This window comes from Tamandua tetradactyla, chromosome 12, assembly GCF_023851605.1.
Source record: "Tamandua tetradactyla isolate mTamTet1 chromosome 12, mTamTet1.pri, whole genome shotgun sequence".
In the NCBI taxonomy this organism is placed as follows: Eukaryota; Metazoa; Chordata; class Mammalia; order Pilosa; family Myrmecophagidae; genus Tamandua; species Tamandua tetradactyla.
In genome coordinates, this window is record NC_135338.1 from 83275107 (window position 1) to 83298655 (window position 23549).

At 38.2% G+C, this 23549-nt stretch overlaps 1 pseudogene across 1 annotated transcript in view; it reads right to left on the reverse strand.

The window, feature by feature from the left end:
* LOC143652421 (glyceraldehyde-3-phosphate dehydrogenase pseudogene) overlaps positions 1-23549 on the reverse strand; it is a 30430-nt pseudogene continuing 6881 nt past the window's right edge. Inside the window, exons 2-3 of the transcript XR_013160648.1 lie at positions 5704-5818; positions 1-1216 (exon numbers count right to left, since the gene is read on the reverse strand). The product of XR_013160648.1 is annotated as a glyceraldehyde-3-phosphate dehydrogenase pseudogene (transcript). The remainder of the gene's footprint in view (positions 1217-5703; positions 5819-23549) is intronic.

Consider the following 23549-nt stretch of genomic DNA (forward strand, 5'->3'; position numbering starts at 1 on the left):
ATTTATTTGGCTGGGTGCACTTTCTTGATGGTACAAGACAAGGTAGGGGTCTCAGCCTCTCCCCTTCTTCAGGGAGTCTGTGATAGAAACTGTGGAAGATGGGCAATTCTCTGTACTGCGGGATCAAGTGGGCCAGGACTCCTCAGCAGCTGACAGCCTCTATTCCTCTCATGCTGTCGCTGGGACTGGTTGTCCAAGGGCTCTTACTCCTTGGATGCCATGTAAACCATAAGCTCCACCAGCCTGTTGCTGTAGACAAATTCATTGTCATACCAGGAAATGAGCTTAACGAAGTGGTCATTGAGTGGAAGAGTAGGTATCACTGTTGAAGTTGCAGGAGACAACCTGGTCCTCAGTATCCCAGGATGCCTTTTAGGGGTCCTCTGATGCCTGCTTCACCACCTTCTTGAGGTCATCATACTTGGCCACTTTCTCCAGCCGGCAGGCTGGATTCACGACGGACATATTGGGGGTGGGGACACAGAAGGCCATGCCAGTGAGCTTCCCATTCAGCTCCAGGATGAACTTGCCTACCGCCTTGGCAACACTGGTTGATGCAGGGATGATATTCTGGGCAGCCCTACAGCCATCTTGCCACTTTTCCCAGAGGGGCCATCCACAGTCTTCTGGATGGCAGTGATGGCGTGGACGGTGGTCATAAGTCCCTCCACAATGCCAGACTTGTCATGGATGACCTTGGCCAAGGGGACTAAGGAGTTGGTGCTGCAAGAAGCATTGCTGACAATCTTGAGGGAGTTATCATACTTCTCATGGTTCACGCCCATCACAAACATGAAGGCATCAGCTGAAGGGGGAGAGATGACTCTTTTGGTACCACCCCTCAAGTGAGCACCAGCCTTCTCCATGGTTGTGAGGACACCAGTGGAATCACAACATATTCATCACCAGCATCACTCCATTTGATGTTGGTGGGATCTCACTCCTGGAAGATAGTAATGGTATTCCCATTGATGACAAGCTTCCTGTTCTCAACCTTGACAGTGCCTTTGAACTTGCCATGGGTGGAATCATACTGGAACATGTAGACCATGTAGTTGAGGCCAATGAAGGAGCCGTTGATGGAACAACGTACATTTTGCCAGAGTTTATAGCAGCCCTGGTGACCAGGCACCCAATACAGCCAAATCTGCTTATTCCAACCTTCACCATCATGCCTCAGAGATGTGGCTGGCGCTGCATGAAAAGATGAGGCTGTCTGTCGAGTGGGGAGGAGCAGAGAGCCTATATTTTTTATTTATTTTTTAAAATGCATTTTTAAAAGCATTTACAAATTTCAAGAGCTTTGTTACTATTAGTAAAAAAAGCATTGTACATAAAACCATAACTGATGCTCACTTCAGATTATTCTACAAATAATTTTTAAGTACTGTACAGTAAGTACATGATGAGACAAGACCACATAAGAGAACTAGGAGAAACAATAGGCCACACACTCTGAGGGACTCTAGATTTTGCATATAACAGTATAAGAGAGAAAAGACTGAGCCTACAGAAACGACAGAGCCAACAGAGCAAGAGCTGACACCGATGATTGGAGCCCAGCAGATGTCACCATAGACATTAAGCAAGCCAGAACCTGGAGAGAGCCAAGGGAAGCCAAGAAATGAAAGCAGTCCCAAAGAAGCCAAGTGAGGAACCCCCACAGGAACAGAGGCTGAAAGCAATAGAGCCCAGGAGCAAGGGAAGAGCAGATGCCAGCCACGTGCCTGCACAGCTGACACAGGTGTTCCTAACCCATCGACCTTCCTCGAGTTAAGCTATCAGAGGAAAGAGAGATTGTGGATTTGCTGTAGATAAAAATACTCTGTTTTCTTGGCATTAAGTATAAAAAAAGATGAGTCTGGAAGCAGCAGTGAGAAGCCCAAGGAGATGACAGAGACCCGATCTCAACCCACCCAAGCTTTTCCTACGGGTTAAGCCATTGGCCCATCCACAGAGTGTGGGAATGTGCAGAGCCTTGGGCTTACAGTCGCCAAGGAGTCTAATAATTTCTCCAGGTCGATATTTTTATTTGTCTATAAAAGGGTTGCCAAGTCCAGCAAATTAAAAAATATATACATAGTAACATTGTGACTACTACGACAGTTTATGCCAATGTATTTCCTCCTAGATATAAAAGATATAAATAATTTTCTAGGGTTAGGAAAAACAAACAGTATAATAACCATAAGAGAGACTGTAAAACAGCTATGCTTAGCATTTACAAGGAGATAAAAACCAAGATTAAAAATCTTAACAAGGAAGTGTTAAAAAATTACATAGGATACTTGAAAATGAGTCAAAAATAAATTTTAGGATTTAAAACAACTTGGTAACTGAAACTAGCTCATAGAAAGGTTTAACTGCAGGTCAGACAAAATTGAAGAAAAATTAGTCAACTGGAAGTTGGTCAAAATAAACTATTTGGAATGAAGCACAGAGAAAATGCTGGAAAATATAAAGACAAGGTAAAGAGACATAGCAGATAACAGGGAAAAGATCTAAAATATATGTAATCAAAGTCATAGTAAGAAAAGAGATAGAGCATAGGGCAGAAGTATTATTTGAAGAAATAATGGTTGAGATTTTTTCTAGAACTGATGAATGACATAAATTCACAGTTTCAAAAACCCATGAGAGAACAGAAAAGTGATTGGGAGGTGGTGGTGGTAGGTCCCATTGTCTTCCAGCAGGACTGACCACTGGGGGGCTGGAGAGGTGGGCAGGAAGCCGATGAAAATATGGACACTCAGAGAGACTAAGTAGAAGTTGATGCTGAGAGCACATCCCAGACACCTTACACCCTTGATCATCCGACCAGACTAGTGGAGCTTATTAAATAAAGAAGTGCCATAGACTGAAAAGTGCAAAGTTAATGGTAGCTGTGGCAGTATTTTTACTGGCATTTTATATTTTTATCTCAAGTATTTGAAAAAAAAAATGGATGCAAGTTTAGGAAATCTAGTGGTAAGTTTGCCAGTTTGAATCTATTGTATACCCCAGAGAACCAAAATTATTTAATCTTCATTCAATATTGCTGGGTGGGAGCTTTTTCATTGTTTCCATGGAGATGTGACACACCCAACTGTGACTGGTAACTTTTTTGGGGGGTTGGGTAAGGGATGGGAAACGAACCCAGGTTTCTCTCATGTCAGGCAAGAATTTTACCACTGAACTACCCTTGTACCCCAATGGTAACTTTTGATTAGATGGTTTCCATGGAGATGTGCCATTAAAGATAGGGTTGGTATTGGTTCCAAGATGGCGGCTTAGTGAGGTGTGGAATTTAGTTCGTCCTCCAGAGCAGCTAGTAAATAGCCAGGAACAGGACAGAACAACTTCTGGGACCACATCAGTGACTGGACACACAGTGGACACCAGTCTAGACAAGCTAGACTAGCTGCAGTCCCCAAAGCCATGAAGGTTGGCACCCCTCCTCCATGCTGGTTCCCAGAGGGGAAAGAAGAGAAATGTTACTAACAGCAAGGGCTGAATCCCACACAAAACTATAAGTCCCCCAAGCCATGAAGGTTGGCACCCCTCCACCATGCTGGTTCCCAGAGGGGAAAGAAAAGAGACATTACTAACAGCAGGGGCTGAGCTCAACTGAGCTCAAATTGTGGAATTAACAAATTATGACTACTAAAAATAGGTCCCCAGCTCAGACAAACCTCAAATAAGAGCTAAAGGTACTAGGACTTTTTGCTCCAGCACAGAGAGGGCAGGGCTGATGGGGAAAAAAAAGAGTCTTTTTGGATTAGACAGCTGTGGGGCCCAGAAACATCATTCATTGTAAACAGCCTGCTAAGATGGTCTTCATAAATTCCAGGGAAACACGATACAATATAGCTTATGCAATCATTGATGTAATACGCATATATCTAATCATGTATTGCACAAGTGATGTCACTTGTTGGCAAAGTGCCACTTTTGCGTAGTTTATATATAAGGAACTACTGTTCTGTAAGCATCAGAGCAGAGCAGAGGGGAATGATTAAAGATTACCACTCTACTAGCAGCTTCTTGTGCTTTCTTTCAATTCGTTACCAGACCACAGCGACCGAACTGTAAGATATGAACCTGAGAGCAGCACAATATACTTGAAAAGGGCTGGGCCTTAAAAAAGGGGGGGGGGGTCACAGAGAGCCTGGAGATACATAAAGCAATGTACCAACTTGGGCTCTTGATTAACAAACCCAAGGAATGGGGGTCCTGCTCTGAAAAGGACTTTTTTTTTTTTTGCTTCGTTTCTACTACTTAACAATTCATTAGATAGAACTGCAAGGCTTCTCAGGCTCCAACTACCCCAGGCAAGTGCGGAATTAAATTTGTCTAAGAGTTAAAGAGGCTGGTCAGGTGATGTGCCTCCACCAGGAGAGGGGTGGGGCGCAGCTCAGGTGGAATTCCTCCCTCAAGGAATTCAGACCCCTGGGACAGGAAAACTGAATCCATTAAAGCCAGCCTACAACCTCTCCTCTGTCTCAACCATGCCCCCAGCATGGAGTTAAAGGTACTGCATCAGTCTGCACTGGTGGGAAACTGCAGGCAGACAATCACTGCAGACTGGGCAGGATAGGAAAAACACAGAGTCTAGAGGCTTCATAGAAAAGTCTGTCAACCTGCTGGGTTTCACTCTCAGGGAAACCTGATGCAGGTAACTCTTTCCTCCTGAGAGGAGGCCAGTCTGGTCTTGGAAAATCAAACTGGGGTCTATAATATCTAAGTACATCCTCTTAAAAAAAAAAAAAAAAAAAAAGCTCCATATGGCCAGGGCAAGAAACAGAAACAAAAACTGAAAAATTCTGATCTGTTAAACAAAACCTATGCTAGAGGTCTAGAATAAGCTGAATTGATTGTCAAAGAAACACATAGAGAACAAAGCCATCCAGTGAGAAAATCCTAGGTAAAAGAGTGAAAACAATCTCCAGAATAAATTAATTAAGGAAATTATATGTCTAGACACCAGCAAAAAAACAAGTAATACTAGGAAATTGAAGACATGGCCCAAAGTAACAAACCAACAATTCAAATGAGATACAGGAATTGAAACAACTAATTCAGGATGTTTGAAAAGACATGGAAAATCTCATCAAAAATCAAATCAACGAGTTGAGTGAGGATATAAAGAAGACAAGGGATGAACAAAAAGAAAAAATCAAAAATCTGAAAAACCAAACCACAGAACTTATGGGAATGAAAGGCTCAGTAGAAGAGATTTAAAAAATTAAAAACAATGGAAATCTACAACATTAGACTTGAAGAGGCAGAAGAAAGGATCAGTGAACTGGGGGACTGGACATCTGGAATCCAACATGCAAAAGAAAACAGCATAGAGAAAAGAATGGAAAAATATGAGCAGGGACTCAGGGAATTGAATGACAACATAAGCACATGAATATATGTGTTTTGGGTGTCCCAGAAGGAGATGAGAAGGGAAAAGGAGGGGAAAGACTAATATAGGAAATTATCACTGAAAATTTCCCATCTATTATGGAAGACATAAAATTACAGATCCAAGAAGTGCAGCATACCCCAAACAGAATAGATCCAAATAGACATCTTTAATCCATTCTGCCAGTCTACATCTTGACTGGGGAGCTTAATCCACCAACATTTAGTGTTATCACTATAAAGGCAATACTTTCTTCTACCATTTTGCCTTATGGATTTTATATGTCATATCTAATTTTTTTCTCTTTTTACCTTTACTGATAGTCTTCAGTTCTACATTCTTCTTCATATCTCTCCCTCTTGTCGTTTCTTAATTGTCCAAGACAATTACTAATCAGACTGTCAGATGTCAAAGGGAAAGAGGGGACTGTGAAAGCAACAAGAGAAAAGCAATTCATCACATACAAGGGAAGCCCAGTAAGACTATATGTATACTATATGTATAGCAGACTATATGTAGATTTCTCACCATAGAGGTGAGAAGGCAGTGGTATAATATATGTAAGATCCTTAAAGAGAAGAATTGCTAGCCAAGAATTCTATACCCAGAAAAATTGTCCTTCAAAAATGAGGGGGGGTGTTGTGCAATAGTGGCTCAGCAGGCAGAGTTCTCACCTGCCATGCTGGAGACCCAGGTTTGATTCCTGGTACCTGCCCATGTAAAAAAAAGGGGGGGGGGCAGAAATTCTTTTTAAATGAGGGGGAAATTAAAACATTTAGTGTTTTCACTGAAAACACTAAAAAAAGAAGTTGACACCTCTACCATAATAGTTGGAGACTTCAATTCCCCACTCTCATCAATGGATAGAACATTTAGACAGAGGATCAATAAAGAAACATAGGACTTGAATAATGCAATAAATGAACTAGACTTAACAGACATTTATAGAACATTACATCCCACAATAGCAGTATACACCTTTTTCTCAAGTACTCATGGATCATTCTCAAGGATAGTTGGGTCACAAAATAAGTCTCAATAAATTGTAAAAGATTGAAATCATACAAAACACTTTCTTGGAATATAAAGGAATGACTTTGAAAATCAATAACAGGCAGAGGACCAGAAAATTCACAAGTATATGGAGGCTCAACAACACACTCTTAAACAACCAGGGGATCAAGGAATAAATTACAAGATAAATCAGTAAATATGTTGAAGCAAATGAAAATGAAAGCACAACATATAAAAAGTTATGGGATACAGCAAAGGCAGTGCTAAGAGGGAAATTTATTGCCTTAAATGCCTATATCAAAAAACAAGAAAGAGCAAAAATTGAGGAATTAACAGTTCACTTGGAAGAGCTTAAGAAAGAACAGCAAACTAACCCCAAGGCAAGCAAAAGGAAAGAAATAACAAAGATTAGAGCAGAAATAAATGAAATTGAAAACAATCGAGAAAATCAACAAAACCAGAAGTTGGTTCTTTGAGAAAATCTATAAAATTGATAGACCCTTAGCTAGGTTGGAAAAAAAAAAAGAGAGAGGACGCAAATAAATAAAATCAGAAATGGAAAGGGGACATAACTACTGACCCCACAGAAATAAAGGAGGTAATGAGGATACTATGAGCAACTTTATGCTAATAAACTAGACAACATAGATGAAATGGGCGACTTCCTAGAAAGGGATGAACAACCATCATTGACTTGAGAAGAAATAGACAACTTCAACAAACTAATCACAAGTAAAGAAATTGAATCTGTCATCAAGAAGCGCCCGAAAAAGAAAAGTCCAGAACCAGATGGCTTCACATGTGAATTCTATCAAGCATTCAAGAAAGAATTAGTAACAATTCCTGCTCAAACTCTTCAAAAAAATTGAAAAGGAGGGCAGGCTACCTAAATCATTCTATGAAGCCAACATCAGCCTCATACCAAAGCCAGACAAAGATATTACAAGAAAAGGAAATTACAGACCAATCTCTCTAATGAATCTAATGAATAAAGATGCAAAAGCCTCAACAAAATTCTTGCAAATTGAATCAAGCAGCACATTAAAAGAATTATATACCCTCACCAAGTGGGGTTTATTCCAGATATGCAGGAGGGTTGAACATAAGAAAATAAATTAATGTAATACACCATATCAGCAAATCAAAGCAGAAAAACCACATGATTCATCTCAATTAATGCAGAAAAGGCATTTGACAAAATTTAACATCCTTTCTTGATGAAAACCCTTCAAAGGATAGGAATAGAAGTGAACTTTCCTCTACATGATAAAGGGAATATATGAAAAACCCAAAGCTAACATCATCCTCAATGGGGAAAGACTGAAAATTTTCCACCTAAGATCAGGAAAAAGACAAGGATGTCCACTGTCACCATTGTTATTCAACACCGTGTTGGGAGTTCTAGCCAGAGCAATTAAGCAAGAGAAAGAAATACAAAACATGCAAATTGGAAAGGAAGAAGTAAAACTCTCCTGGTTTGCAGATGATATAATACTATATGTCGAAAACTCCAAAAAGTCCACAGAAAAGCTGTAGAGCTAATAAATGAGTACAGCAAAGTAGCAGGGTACAAGATCAACATCCCCCAAATCTGTAGTGTTTCTATATGCTAGTAATGAGCAATCTGAGGAGAAAATCAAGAAAAAAATTCCATTTACAATTGCAACCAAAAGAATGAAATATTTAGGAATAAATTTATCTAAGGATACAAAAGACCTATACAAAGAAAACTACAAGAAATTGCTAAAAGATATCATAGAAGACCTAAATAAATAGATGGGCATTCTGTGTTCATGGATAAAAAGACTAAATATAGTTAAGGCATCAATTCTACCTAAATTGATTTATGGATTCAATGCAATACCAATTAAAATCCCAAACACTTACTTTGTAGAAAAAGAAAAACCAATAACCAAATATATTTGGAAGGGCTGGGAGTCCCAAATAGCTAAAAATATCTTGAGAAAGAAATATTACCTGACTTTAAGGCATATTATGAAGCTACAGTGGTCAAAACAGCATGGTACTGGAATAAAGATAGATATACTGACCAATGGAACCAAATAGAGTGTTCAGATATACACCCTCTCATTTATGGACAATTGATCTTTGATAAGGCAGTCAAGGCAACTCACCTGGGACAACACAATCTCTCCAATAAATGGTGCTTGGAGAACTGGATATTCATACAAAAGAAAGAGGATCCATATCTCACACCTTATACAAAAATTAACTCAAAATGGATCAAAGACCTAAACATTAGAGCCAAGACCATAAAACTGTTAGAAGAAAATGTAGGAAAATATCTTATAAAACTTGTAATAGGAGGCGTTTCCTAGATCTTATACCCAAAGCACAGGCACTGAAGGAAGAAATAGGTAAATGGGAACTCCTCAAAATTAAACACTTTTGTACATCAAAGAACTTTGTCAAGAAATTAAAAAAGGCAGCCTACACAATTGGAGACAGTATTTAAACCACAAATCAGATAAGGGTCTAGTATACAGAATATATTAAGAGATTTTTCAACTCAACAACAAAAAGACAAACAACCAAATTAAAAAATGGGTAAAAGACATGAACAGACACTTCTCAAAAGAGGAAATACAAATGGCTAAAAGGCACATGAAAAGATGCTCAATCTCACTGGCTATTAGGAAAATGCAAATCAAAACTACAATGAGATATCATCTGACATCCACTGGAATGGCCATTATATAAAAAAAAAAAACATAAAAAGAAAATGACAATTGCTGGAGAGGATGTGGAGAAAGAGGCACACTTATCCACTGTTTGTGGGAATGTAAAATGGTGCAATTTCTGTGGAAGGCAGTTGGCAGTTCCTCAGGAAGCTAGGTATAGAATTGCCATATGACCCAGCAATACCATTGCTAGGTATCTATTCAGAGGACATGAGGGCAAGGACTCAAATGGACATTTGCACACCAATGTTTATAGTAGCATTATTTGCAACTGCCAAGAGATGGGACAGCTCAAATGTCCATCAACAGATGAGTGGCTAAACAAGCTGTGGTATATACATATGATGGCATATTATGCAGCTGTAAGACAGAATAAAGTCATGAAGCATGTAACAACGTGGATGGATCTTGAGGACATGCTGAGTGAAATTAGCTGGAAACAAAAGGACAAATACTGTATTGTCTCACTGATATAAACTAACATTAATGAGGGAACGTGGAGAATTTCAATTAAGAACACAGGTTATTAGGAGATAGAAATAGAGTAGAGATTGGTTAATTGGTGCTGAAAGGATACAGATTGTGCAACAGGACTGATTGTAAAAACTCTGACATGGATAGTACAATACTACCTGATTGCAGCACAATAGTGCAAGAATGTTTAAGGGATAAATAAAATGTATTTTATATAAACTCTTCCAGAAAATGAAAGAGGAGGGAATATTTCCCAATTCATTTTGTGAGGGCAGCATTACCTTGATAAAAAAAAAACCACAAACACATTACAAAAAAGAAAACTATAAACCATTATCCCCCATGAACATAGATTCAAAATTTTATAAAATTAAATTTTAGGAAGTGTGAGGGTAGTTCAGTGGTAGAATTCCCGCCTGCCATGTGGGAGAGCTTTGGTTCAATTCCTGGCTCATGCACTTCCCAAACAAACAAAACAGAAATTCAACAAATGGTGCTGCAATAAGGGGATACTCACATGGAAAAAGAATAAAATGTGACCCCCACCATACAGCATACAAAGAAAAAAATTGAATTTGATAAAATCTAATAGTTTATTAAAAAATAGATCATGATCAAGGGAATTGGTTTAACATTTGAAAAATAATCAATATATTTCATCATATTAAAAAAACAAAAAAAATCCATTTGATCATTTCAATAGACACAGAAAAAGCACTTGATAGAACCCAGCATCAACACCTAATCAAAACTCAGCAAACTAGAATAGAAGGAAACTTCCTCAACTTGATAAAGGGCATCTACCAAAACGGCTACAGTTAACATCACAATTGATAATGAAAGCCTGACTTCTCTTACCCTAAGATCATAAACAAGGCAAGGACATTCACTTCTATGTTTCTATTCAACCTTGTACTGAAGGTTCTAGTTAGTGTAGTCAAGCAAGTAAAAGAAGTAAGTAGCATCCAGATTAGAAAGGAGAAAGCAAAACTGTCTTTATGTGCAGTGAACATAATTGTCTATGTAGAAAATCCAGTGGAATCTACAAGAACTTATTAGAACTTGTTTTAGTTTAATAAACCTGCCAGAATGCAACACACCAGAAATGGATTGGCTTTTAATAAGGGGATTTATTTAGTTAAAAATTTATAATTCTTCAGAGGGAAGACAGGTAGATTTCATCTAAGGTTCTCTGTTATATGGGAAGGCATATGGCAGTGTCTGCTGACCTCCTCTCCTGACTTCTGGGTTCCAGTGGCTTTCCCTGGGGCGATTCCTTTCTGCATCTCCAAACATCTAGGCTGAGTCACCATGCGCTGAGCTGCTCAGGCTGTGCTGTGCTGAGCTCTCTTCTGACCTCTCCCTTCTAAGCCTCCAGCTAATTAAATTAAACATCACTCATTGCTGATGGCATTCCCTTTAATCAACTGCAGATGTAATCAGCCACAGATGAATTTCACATGCTAATGATTCAAGCCCAAAGAAACAGAACTAGGCACGATTATTTATCCAAGCTGACACCTGAACTTATCACAGCAATATTAAGTGACTTTAGCATGGTTGCAGAATATGAGATTAATATTCAAATATCAAAGTTAAAAATTACATTCACATTTTCACAAAAAATAAGAAATATGTAAGGATAAATCTGACCAAAAAAAAATGTCAAAGACCTGTACATTGAAAAACTATAAAACATTGCTAAGGGAAATTAAAGAAGACCTAAACAGAGATATACTGTGTTTATAGGTGAGACTCAATGTTGTTAAACTGATAGTTCTCCTTAAATTGTTGTAAAGATGCAATACAATATTAATGACAAACCTAGAAGACTTTTTTTATGGATACTGACAAGCTGATTCTAAAATTCATATAGATATGTAAAAGAATTAGGAAGGCCAAAACAAATTTGAAAAAGAACTAAGTTGAAGGACCTACACTTCTGGATCAAAGACCTAAGAATCAAAACTAAGACCATAAAACTTTTAGAAGAAAATGTAGGGAAACATTTTATAAATCTTGTGATAGGAGGTGGTTTCCTAGACCTTATACCTAAAGTGCGAGCAATAAAAAAATAAATAGATAAATGGGGCCTCTTCAAAATTAAACACTTTTGTACATCAAAGAATTTGTCAAAAAAGTGAAAAAGGCAGCCTGTGTAATGGGAGACAATATTTGGAAACCACATATCAGTAAGGATTTAATATCCAGGATATATAAAGAGATTCTACAACTCAGTAACAAAAAGACAAACAACCCAATTTTAAAATGGGCAAAAGACATGAATAGACACTTTTCAGGGTGTCTATTTGAAGAGGAAATGCAAATAGCTAAAAGGCATATGAAAAGATACTCAGTTTCACTGACTCTTAGGGAAATGCAAATTAAAGCCACAATGAGATAATATCTCACCCACTAGAAGAGCCATTATGGAAAAAAAAAAAACAGAAAATGACAAGTGTTGGAGAGGATGTGGAGAAAAAGGCACACTTAGTCACTGTTAGTAGGAAGGTAGAATGTTGCAACTGCTCTGGAAGGTAGTTTGGCAGTACCTCAGGAAACTAAGTATAGAATTGCCGAATGATCCAGCAATCCCATTACTGGGTACATATTCAGAGGAACTGAAGCCAAAGACACAAACAGACATTTGACACCAATGTTTATAGCAGCATTCATGATTGCCAAGAGATGGAAACAACCCAAATATTCACCAATAGATGAGTGGTTAAACAAGACTTATTATAAGACAATGGTAATCAAGACAGTGTGATATTGGCATCAAGACAGACATATATAGATCAATAGAACAGCAGAGACTTCCGGAGAAGATGGCGGCTTAGTAAGACGCGCGGGTCTTAGTTCCTCCTCCAGAAAAGCAACTAAAGAAACAGAAACAATACGAAACAGCTCCCGGAGTCACGACAGAGACCAAAAAGACAGCGTACCCCATTCTGGAACAGCTGAACGGGCAGGGAGAATCTGCTGCGGTGAGATACCCGAGGGGCGCGCGTTTTCCCGGCCGGGGCGGCTGGTGACTGGGGTCCCCTCCACGCACGTGGCTCCCCGGTCTGACTGGGAACGTTGGATAGCGGGGCCCTCCCGTCACGCTTGGCGTTTTAGGCCAGCTGGGCAATTAGGACCGGCACTCTCCCAAGCCGTGGCGGCCAGCGACCCCCGCCTCCATCCGCGGTTTCCCGGGCCGACTGCCGTGCAGACAGACGAGCGCCACGAGCGCCACCTACTGGGCAGGAAAAGAAAAACAGAGCCCAGAGATTTCACAGAAAAACCTTTCAACCAGCTGGGTCCCACACCCAGGGAAATCTGATCAAATGCCCAGACACCAGCAGAAAATAATGGATGACGCTCAGAAAATTGAAGATACAGCCCAGTCAAAGGAACAAACCAATAGTTCAAATGAGATACAGGAGCTGAGACAACTAATGCTGAATATACGAACAGAAATGGAAAAACTCTTCAAAAACCAAATCAATAAATTGAGGGAGGACATGAAGAAGACATGGGCTGAACAAAAAGAAGGAATAGAAAATCTGAAAAAACAAATCACAGAACTTATGGGAGTGAAGGACAAAGAAGAAAAAAGGGAAAAAACAATGGATACCTACAATGGTAGATCTAAAGAGACAGAAGCTACAATTAGTGAACTGGAGGATGGAACATCTGAATTCCAAAAAGAAACAGAAACTATAGGGAAAAGAATGGAAAAACTTGAGCAGGGGATCAGGGAACTGAATGACAATATGAAGCGCACAAATATACGTGTTGTGGGTGTCCCAGAAGGAGAAGAGAAGGGAAAAGGAGGAGAAAAACTAATGGAAGAAATTATCACTGAAAATTTCCCAACTCTTATGAAAGACCTAAATTTGCAGATCCAAGAAGTGCAGCGCACCCCAAAGAGAATAGACCCAAATAGGCGTTCTCCAAGACACTTACTAGTTAGAATGTCAGAGGTCAAAGAGAAAGAGAGGATCTTGAAAGCAGCAAGAGAAAAACAATCCATCACATACAAGGGAAACCCAATAAGACTATGTGTAGATTTCTCAGCAGAAACCATGGAAGCTAGAAGACAGTGGGATGATATATTTAAATTACTAAAAGAGAAAAACTGCCAACCAAGACTCCTATATCCAGCAAAATTGTCCTTCAAAAATGAAGGAGAAATTAAAACATTTATAGACAAAAAGTCACTGAGAGAATTTGTGACCAAGAGACCAGCTCTGCAAGAAATACTAAAGGGAGCACTAGAGTCAGATACAAAAAGACAGAAGAGAGAGGTATGGAGTAAAGTGTAGAAAGAAGGAAAATCAGATATGATATATATAATACAAAAGCCAAAATGGTAGAGGAAAATATTATCCAAACAGTAATAATACTAAAAGTTAATGGACTGAATTTCCCAATCAAAAGACATAGAATGGCAGAATGGATTACGACCCAGCAATACCACTGCTAGGTATCTACTCAAAGGACTTAAGGGCAAAGACACAGACAGACATTTGCACACCAGTGTTTATAGCAGCATTATCTACAATTGCAAAGAGATGGAAACAGCCAAAATGTCCATCAACAGACGAGTGGCTAAACAAACTGTGGCGTATACCTACGATGGAATATTATGCAGCTTTAAGACAGACTAAACTTATGAAGCATGTAGTAACATGGATGGACCTAGAGAACATTATGCTGAGTGAGTCTAGCCCAAAACTAAAGGACAAATACTGTAAGGTCCCACTGATGTGAACCGACATTCGAGAATCAGCTTGGAATATATCATTGGTAACAGAGACCAGCAGGAGTTAGAAACAGGGTAAGATAATGGGTAATTGGAGCTGAAGGGATACAGACTGTGCAACAGGACTAGATACAAAAACTCAAAAATGGACAGCACAATAATACCTAAATGTAATGTAACTAGGTTGGAACACTGAATGAAGCTGCACCTGAAATATGGTTTTTTGTTTGTTTGTTTGTGTGTTTGTATCTTTTGTTTTTGTTTTTTTCTTTTTCCTTTTTATATATATATATATTTTATTAGTATTATTATTTTAATTCTCTTCTCTATATTAACATTCTATATCTTTTTCTGCTGTTTTGCTAGTTCTTTTCCTAAATCGATGCAAATGTACTAAGAAATGATGATCATACATCTATGTGATGATACTAAGAATTACTGAGTGCATTTGTAGAATGGAATGATTTCTAAATGTTGTGTTAATTTCTTTTCTTTTTTTTGATTAATAAAAAAAATTAAAAAAAAAAATAGAACAGCAGAGAATCTAGAAATAGAACCAAACAAATATGAAGTGGCAAATACCAATTTATTGGAGTAAGGCTACCATCTTTACAATAAATGGCACTGAAGCAATTGGATATTCATATGGAAAAAATGACTTTCAGTACAAATATCATATGAAAAATTAACTTTAAATGATTCATAGACCTAAATGTAAAACAAAAAATTATAGAAGTTCTGCAAGAAAACCAAAGAGAAAAATCATTGAAGTCTTTGCTTAAACAAAGACATTTCTTACACATTTCTTAAACAAAGACTTACATTTCTTAGCACAATCTATTAAAAAACAAATGGATAAATTGGACTTCATCAAAATAAAAAAATTCAGCTCTTCTACAGAGCATGTATCACCCATTTGACTTCTCCAGAGAAACAGAAAAAAACTATTTTTTTTTGTTTCTCTAGATATTTGTATATACATTAAGAGACTGATTTTAAGGAATTGGCTTATGTGATAGTGGAGTTGATAACTCTGAAATCTGTAAAGCAGGCTGGCAGGTTAGAAATTCCAGCAAATGTTGATGTAATTGTCTTCAGTTAGAGTTTCCTTAGGATTAGATGAGTTCCATCCACTTTATGGAGGGTTATCTCCTTTACTCAAAGTCAACTGACAGTAGACACTAATCCCTTCTGCAAAATGCCTCCATAGCATCATCTAGACAAGCCTTCGACCAAACTGGACACCATAGCTTAGCTGGGTTGACACATAAACTTAACCATCACAGCTACTGTTAAGCAGATAAAAAAACAAGCCACAGACTGAGAAGATATATTTGCAAATATTTATGATAAATAAATATTCAGCATATATAAAGAACTCTCAAAATTCAAGAATAGGTAAACAAACAACACAGTTTTTTAAATGGGCAAATGATTTGAACAGAAACTTCATTAAAGATGATATACCAATAAATTTATGAAAAAATGGCCAATAAATTTATGAAAAGATACTCACTATTGCTAATCGTTAGGAAAATGCAAATTAAAATCATAATGAGATACCATTACACACTTATTTAAAAGGTTAAAATTAAAAAGACATTATCTCAAGTGTTGATGAGGCTATGGAGGAACTGAAACTCTCACAATCTGCTGGTGGGAATGGAAAATGGAAAACAGTTTGGCAGTTTCTCAAGAAAATAAACTTATACCTATTATATGCTCCAGCCATTCACTCAGGTATTCACCTAAGACAAATGAATGCATATAAAGACTGATACATGAACATTCATAGCAGCTATTGAAAGACAAATCATAGTCAAATTTACAGACAAAGCATTTTATCTGGGACACCAAAAGCTTTGCTGCAGCAAAGGAAAGCCAGATCACTTGCAAGAACAGGAGTTCTTGGGATGTTCTTCAGGGTTCTAGGGATGGCAAACAATTCGTATAGACATAAAAAAGAAAGTTAGTGTGACTCCTATTGATTGGACAGGAGCTTGTCAGTCTTAGAGGGGTGAGCTTAGGGTATGTGGGTTTTATTTTGTGTTGGAGCAAATGAAAAAAACTAGGGGCTTAATTTGGCTGCCTTGATGGGGATTTCAAATTTCAAAAGATACTAAGAGGGGGTGCAAGGTTTCAGTGGTAGAATTCTTGCCTGCCACGTGGGAGACCCGGGTTTGATTACCAGCCCATGCACTTCCGCAAAACAAACAAACAATGAATGAAACAAACAAACAAAAATTCAACAAATGGTGCTGCAATAACAGGATACTTACATAGAAAAGGAATGAAATGTGACCCCGGGTATACAGCTTATATATATATATATGTCAAGAGGAAACTCAAAAGGGAATTCAAAGAAGTAGGGCACAGATTTTTCATTTTATTTTTTATTTTTTTGGTTCTGAGGGGTCTCCAAGATTTTCTCTGTACAATTTTACCTATTTTCCCCCTTTTTAGTCATTCCTTCGGGCACAATGACTTGACCCAAGATGTTGATAGTCTTTTGTTTACCACTAAAAGTTTCATGTTTCAACACTGAATTCACAGTTTAGCTGAAGTTTGAGATTTTTGTCATCGCATCATGCTGGTTTTGTGCCCTCAGTTGAATCAGCTGTGTAAGAATAGAGAAGTCAAATAATGAATGAAGGATATTATGAGTTTAATGAAGAGGATAACAAGTGCCCCTATTAGGACATGTCTGTGCCCAAGTCCCCATGACCCTAGAAGCCCACCAAAAAAAAAAGAAGACTCAGACCAATCCGCTTCTGTAGGTAAGCTGATTTGGCTGCTTCTCTAGCTTGGGCTTCTGTTGCCGGGACCTCTCGGTAAACTTCCCCTCGCCTGCCATTTACAAATACACAATACCAGGTCCCCACTAGTTCACACACTTCCTTGGACAGAACATAGTCAAATGCCAATCCATTTTGAAGAGTCATTTTGTGAAGTTCCAACTTCCAGCTGGTGAGCTGATGGCCTGCCCTAGGTGAGACATAGATTTCTCTAACTCTAAAACTACCTTTTCTAATACCACTATAGGAGACAGCTGCCCCAATGACAAGGAACAATCCAGGAGCAGAATACCCCATGAGTTTAGTCTGGGATAGTAGGCTTTTCCATGATCTATTAGAACTGTCTCTAGTTTGGCAAGTGTCTTCAAGAGCTGCTATGGAATGCGAAGAGGTCATAAGGGCCTTCGTGTTTCTAATATTTCCTTTTGGAAGCTCATCATAAAAGCCATTTGGGGGACTGCATAAGCCTATAACAGGAACTAACCCAATTTACAGGTACTATTTTGTATGTCTTATCTCCACCTACAAAATAATGTCCTTGAAGAGCTCAATAAAGGTATCTATTTCCTTTAAGGAATGGGATATTGGCATGTAAAGGTGTTCTAGTTTGCTAGCTGCCGGAATGCAATATACCAGAAACGGAATGGCTTTTAACAAGGGGAATTTAATGAGTTGCTAGTTTACAGTTCTAAGGCTGAGAAAATGTCCCAATTAGAAATGTCCAATCAAAGGCATCCAGGGAAAGATACCTTGGTTCAAGAAGGCCGATGGAGTTCAGGGTTTCTCTCTCAAGTGAGAAGGCACATGGCGAACACAGTCAGGGCTTCTCTCTCAGCTGGAAGGGCACATGGCGAATGCGGCATCATCTGCTAGCTTCCTCTCTTGGCTTCCGGTTTCATGAAGCTCCCCGAGAGGCTTTTTCCTTCTTCATCTCCAAAGGTTGCTGGCTGGTGGAACTCTCTGCTTCGTGGTGCTGCAGCATTCTCTGCTCTCTCTGAATCTCTAATTCTCCAAAATATTTCCTCTTTTATAGAACTCCAATAAACCAATCAAGACCCACCCAAACGGGTGGAGACATGTCTCACCTAATCCAATTTAACAACCACTCTTGACTAAGTCACATCTCCAGGGAGATGATCTCATTACAGTTTCAAACATACAGTATTGAATAGAGATTATTCTACCTTTATGAAATGGGATTTATATTAAAACATGGCTTTTCTTAGGGGATATGCTTCCTTTCAAACCAGCACAAAAGGTAATCAAGTATAAACTGCACAAGGAAAAACATAACCTTCATCATCTTCATGGTTATCTGAGACCTTGGTCACATTTAACCAACAGATTCCTTTACCAGACCTTTTAGCCCATCAGAAATTTGTACCTTGAGTGGAATTTGTTCTTATGTTATTAAAACCTTGGGGATGGGCGGGCGATGTGGTGCAGTGGCAGAATTCTTGCCTGCCATGCTGGAGACCCAGGTTCGATTCCCGGTGCCTACCCATGCAAAACAAAACAAAACAAAATCTTGGGGATGCTTAAAGAAAAATGGTGTCTTTAAAAGGGGGTCTGGCTCCTGCAGATGATGCCCCTATCTCCTGAAAGTAAAAAGAGTCTTGAAATTATAGAAACTGAGCATTTACTATGCCCTATTGGGTGGCCATTTTTATCTTTCTGGTTTCTAGTAAAACATCCCATTCCTAGGGTTAGAGAGGCCATATCATAATCCCAGTCTCAGGGTCTCTTAAAGCACAGACCAGATTTATTCCAAAAAGGAAATCTATCTGATTGGGTATCTGATGTCTCCTGCCAGGGCCAAGTCTACAGGGATAAGGCGGATGGTTAGTAGAGGAATACTTGTGTGGGGACTAAGTAGAGGATGGGCACAGATCCAGCAGTTAGTCTGATTGGTTTAACTTGCAATGTAGTATGCTAACAGGACAAAGGGATTGTGTTAAAGGTAGGAGTATATAGGGGCAGAAATAGGGTAAAGAGGAGATAAAAGAAATCATGGTGAAGGTTTATTAAAGATGAAGACTGGGCATTATAAGGGGTATAGGATGAATAAGAGACAGGGAATTAGATAAGGACCAAAATGTAATTAGATTAATGTCTTGGTCTGTAATCTTGGGTGTCATCTACTTGGTCCACTCTCTTGAGTAGATGTCTACATCTGATGCTATCTGCTCCTAGAATTCTTGTGTCAATCTTAGCTTGAGATCTGAAATGGGAGTGACCTCCCAAGAGCTTGGAGCACGTTTCAGTTGTGACATGTGGACCTAGGGGTCAATTCTCTATAGTTTTAGTGTTGTACTTGTGGTAAGCAAGACTTGATCAGGTCCTTTTCATCCTGGTTCTAAAGCAGCCTTCTTTGACATCTCTTCCAGGATATGAAGGGTCTGGGTTGAAGGTCATGTAGAGTCCCCTGGGGGCAAATCATGGGGAAGGCAGCATGGATAGCTTAAAGGTGGGACCAGGGCTAGGTAATTAGTTGCTTACAATAATTAGCATTTTCAGATTGCAATTGATTGGAGTTTAGTATAGTAGGAGAAATAATGCGCTTCATGGGTCTTCCCATGGTGATTTCAAAGGGAGGCAGCTGGTGTTTTCCCAACAGACTAGATCAGTGCTAAGGGAAGAACCCTAGGTCAAGGTAGAGAGAAAGATTCAGATAGTTCAGCTAATTTAAGCTTTAAGATACCATTTGTTTTTTTCTACCTTTCCTGATAATTGTGGATGGTAGGGACAGTGAAGCATTTCATGGGTAAGACCTTGCAAAGTTCCTTGATTATAGTTGCAGTTAATTGGGATCATCTATCATTTGAGGGAATGGCAGGAGTTCCCCAGGTAGAGAAAACAAAGTCTAATAGTTTTTTTAGCTACTGTAGGGCAGTAATCTTAGGACCAAGAAAAGCCTCTATCCTCCAGAAAACAGACATACGATAACAGGGACATATTTATAGCCCATAGAAGGGGGTAGCTGTATAAAGTCCATTTTAAGATGTTCAAAGGGGCCCTATTGGTCAAGGTATTTGACCTTGTCCAATCTTTACAATTTTACCAGGGGTTAACTGACAGGTGGAACATGCTTTATATATATATATATATATATATATATATGTATATACTGAACATGCTTTATATATATATGTGTATATATATATGTATATACTGTATATATATATATATACACACTTGCCTTGCTTCTCATTTAAAGTCCTGTTTTGTTTGTTTTTGCAGAAGCTATAGCTCAGACTTGTAGCCCCATTGCAAGAACTTTCAGATAAACATCAGTGTAAAACAACGTAACTGATAAGGAAATTTGGTTATTTTTGTGGCATGTAAGCTTTTTTTTTAAAGAATAACTAAAATTACAACCAATTAAACTATGTTGTTGTCTAAAATCATACAGATCAGTATCAGAACATATCATGAACAGTGAGAAAACTGTCAAATCTCAAGGAATTTTATATAATCTCCAAATATTTATATGAATAATATTTTACCCATACAAATTTAACTAACAGAAGGTTAGAAAATCCCTTTTAAATTCACCATGCTTCCCATGTAATATATAACATATCAAATGAGCCTATTTCTACACCTTTCTTTTTATAAGGTAAAAGAACAGATCCTTTGTGATTTTCCAGGGGCCCTCTGGAAAATCCCAAAGATAGTTGGAAATAAAAAAGAAAGCCTTTAGGGCTTGATTTTTTTTTTTCACGTGGGCAGGCACTGGACTTGAACCCAGGTCTCTGGCATGGCAGGCAAGAACTCTGCCACTGAGCCAACATTGCCTGCATCTAGGGTTTGATTTTTGAGGAGGCAAAATGTCAAAAGTTGTCAGAGGTTTGAACACTTGGCTAAATAGTATCTTAGCTCTCTGTAAAACAATAATAGATTATCTACTTAACTGAAGTGTCAATAAAAGATTTTAAAAGTAAATGTAGGGTGGTGTGCCCTCCCCCTGTCTACATGGGACATGACCCCTAGGGGTGTAAACCTCTCTGGCAATGTAGGACAGAAATCATAGAATGACCTGGGACTCAGCACCAAAGGATTGAGAAAACCTTCTAGACCAAAAGGGGGAAGAGTGAAATGAGACAAAATAAAGTGTCAGTGGCTGAGAGATTCCAAACAGAGTCAAGAGGCTATCCTGGAGGTTATTCTTACACATTAAGTAGATATCACCTTGTTAGTCAAGACGTAATGGAGAGGCTGGAGGGAACTGCCTGAAAATGTAGAGCTGTGTTCCAGTACTCATGTTTCTTGAAGATGATTGTATAATGTTATAGCTTTCATGTGACTGTGTGATTGTGAAAACCTTGTGTCTGATGCTCCTTTATCTACCTTGTCAACAGACGAGTAGAACATATGGAATAAAAATAAATAATAGGGGGAAAAAATGTTAAAATAAATTTAGTTTTAAATGCTAGTGATTAATGAAAGGGAGGGATAAGGAGTATGGTATGTATGAATTTTCTTCTGTTGTCTTTTTATTTCTTTTTCTGAATTGATGCAAATGTTCTAAGAAATGATCATGATGAATATGCAACTGTGTGATGATATTGTGAATTACTGATTATATATGTAGAATAGAATGATCATAAGTTAAGAATGTTTGTGTTTGTTGTTATATACATATTTTTAATTTAAAAATTAATAAAAAAAGAAAAAATATATAGAGTGGTGTTATGGTGAATTCTCACCTGCTAAGTCAGAGACCTGGGTTTGATTCCCGGTGACTGCCCATGCAAAAATAATAATAATAATAATAATAATAAATATAGGAGGTGACATGATTATAAAAATAAAGGGAAAGAACTTAATTATTTTAAAACTGAGAACACTAAAATAAATGCAGCAGAGAAACCCTTCTCTTAAACAATAAAGGATGATAAGGTCAATATAACTATAAATGAATTGACAGCCCCTTCCAACATGAAAAAGTTAGAATGGCCATAGCCCAAATACCCCTAAAGAGTGGGAGAAAGATGAAAAGTGATGGTGGGGTTACACAGAGAAGGTAGGGTTTAACAAATGAGTATGATTGCTGAATCATTATATTGTTATTTCTTTTAGTCTCCAGTCTCTTAGAGCAGCTAGAAGTAAAAACGTAAAATTGTAGAATTGTAACCCGTATCAAACTCTGAAATCTGTTCTACAACTAATTGTTGTGATGTGTTTTGAAATTATTGCTTTTTAGTATACATGTTATTTTTCACAAAAAAGAAAAAAATTCTTCTAGCTTCCAGGGTTTTGGAGCAGCTAGAAGGAAAAACCTGAAATAGTGAAGTGGTAAACCATAACAAACTCTGAAATCTGTTCTGTATCTACTAACTGAACTGTACTTTGAAAATCATTGCTTTTTTTTCTTTTCTTTGTATACATGTTATATTTAACAATAAAAAATGTTTAACAAATATCAATGAAGATATTCTGATAGGACATGCAATCTTTGCCTTCTAGGCAGATTACTCAGATGGTTAAGAAAAACCTTTTATAGACTGCCATAAGAGCAGGCCAATAATACAAGGGAATTTCATGATTTTAACTGAGAGATGCATGTCAAAATGTACCAAATTCTGCATTTTAAACATGTGCATTTTTTGTATATCAATTATACCTCAATGTAACTGCTTTAAAAACTTCTCTTTATTCAAATAACTGGTGAAGTTTCTGTCGCTGGCGGGGTCCTGATTATACCAGTGGTTCTGGTAGGGAAGTCAGAGTTCTTTATGGGATTTATGAGTCTCTGTCAGCTTTACATCACAAAACTTGGCAAAGAAGTAAAACAGAGGTAGCTGGAGCCTGGAATATGTTTGTTTTAGTCTCCTGGCTGTTAAAAAAAATACCATCAAATGGGTTGGCCTAACATCTGGAATTTATGGGCTTAGGGTTTTAGCGGCTAGAAGGCTTGCTTCCTCGTAGAGTCATATTTTTTGGCTGGCAGGCAATCTTTGGGGTTCTGTGGCTTTCCCATCACATGACAATATACATGGCAGTATCTTCTCCTTTATTTCCTTGATTCCATTGACATCCACCTTCTGGCTGCTCCCCATGGCTTCTTTCTATGGCCTTCTCTGTAAGGCCTCCAATAACAGGATAAAGACCCATCTTGAGTCAGTTGGCTGCACCTTAACTAAAAACAGCATCTTCAAAAGATCTTGTTTACAATGGGTTTACACCCACAAGACTGGATTAAGATTAAGAACATGTATTCCTGGGGTGCATAGCTCCAAGCTACCTCAGTGTCCAATAGGCCTGTGTAGCTTCTGTTGGCAACTTTAAGTCACATGGTTTCCCATCCTTGCCTCTTATGTTGACTATTTCATAATTGAACCAGTTGGCTTTATTACTACTAAATAAAACATTTAAAAATAAAATAAAATGCATTTTGCATTGGCACACATTTTGTTTTT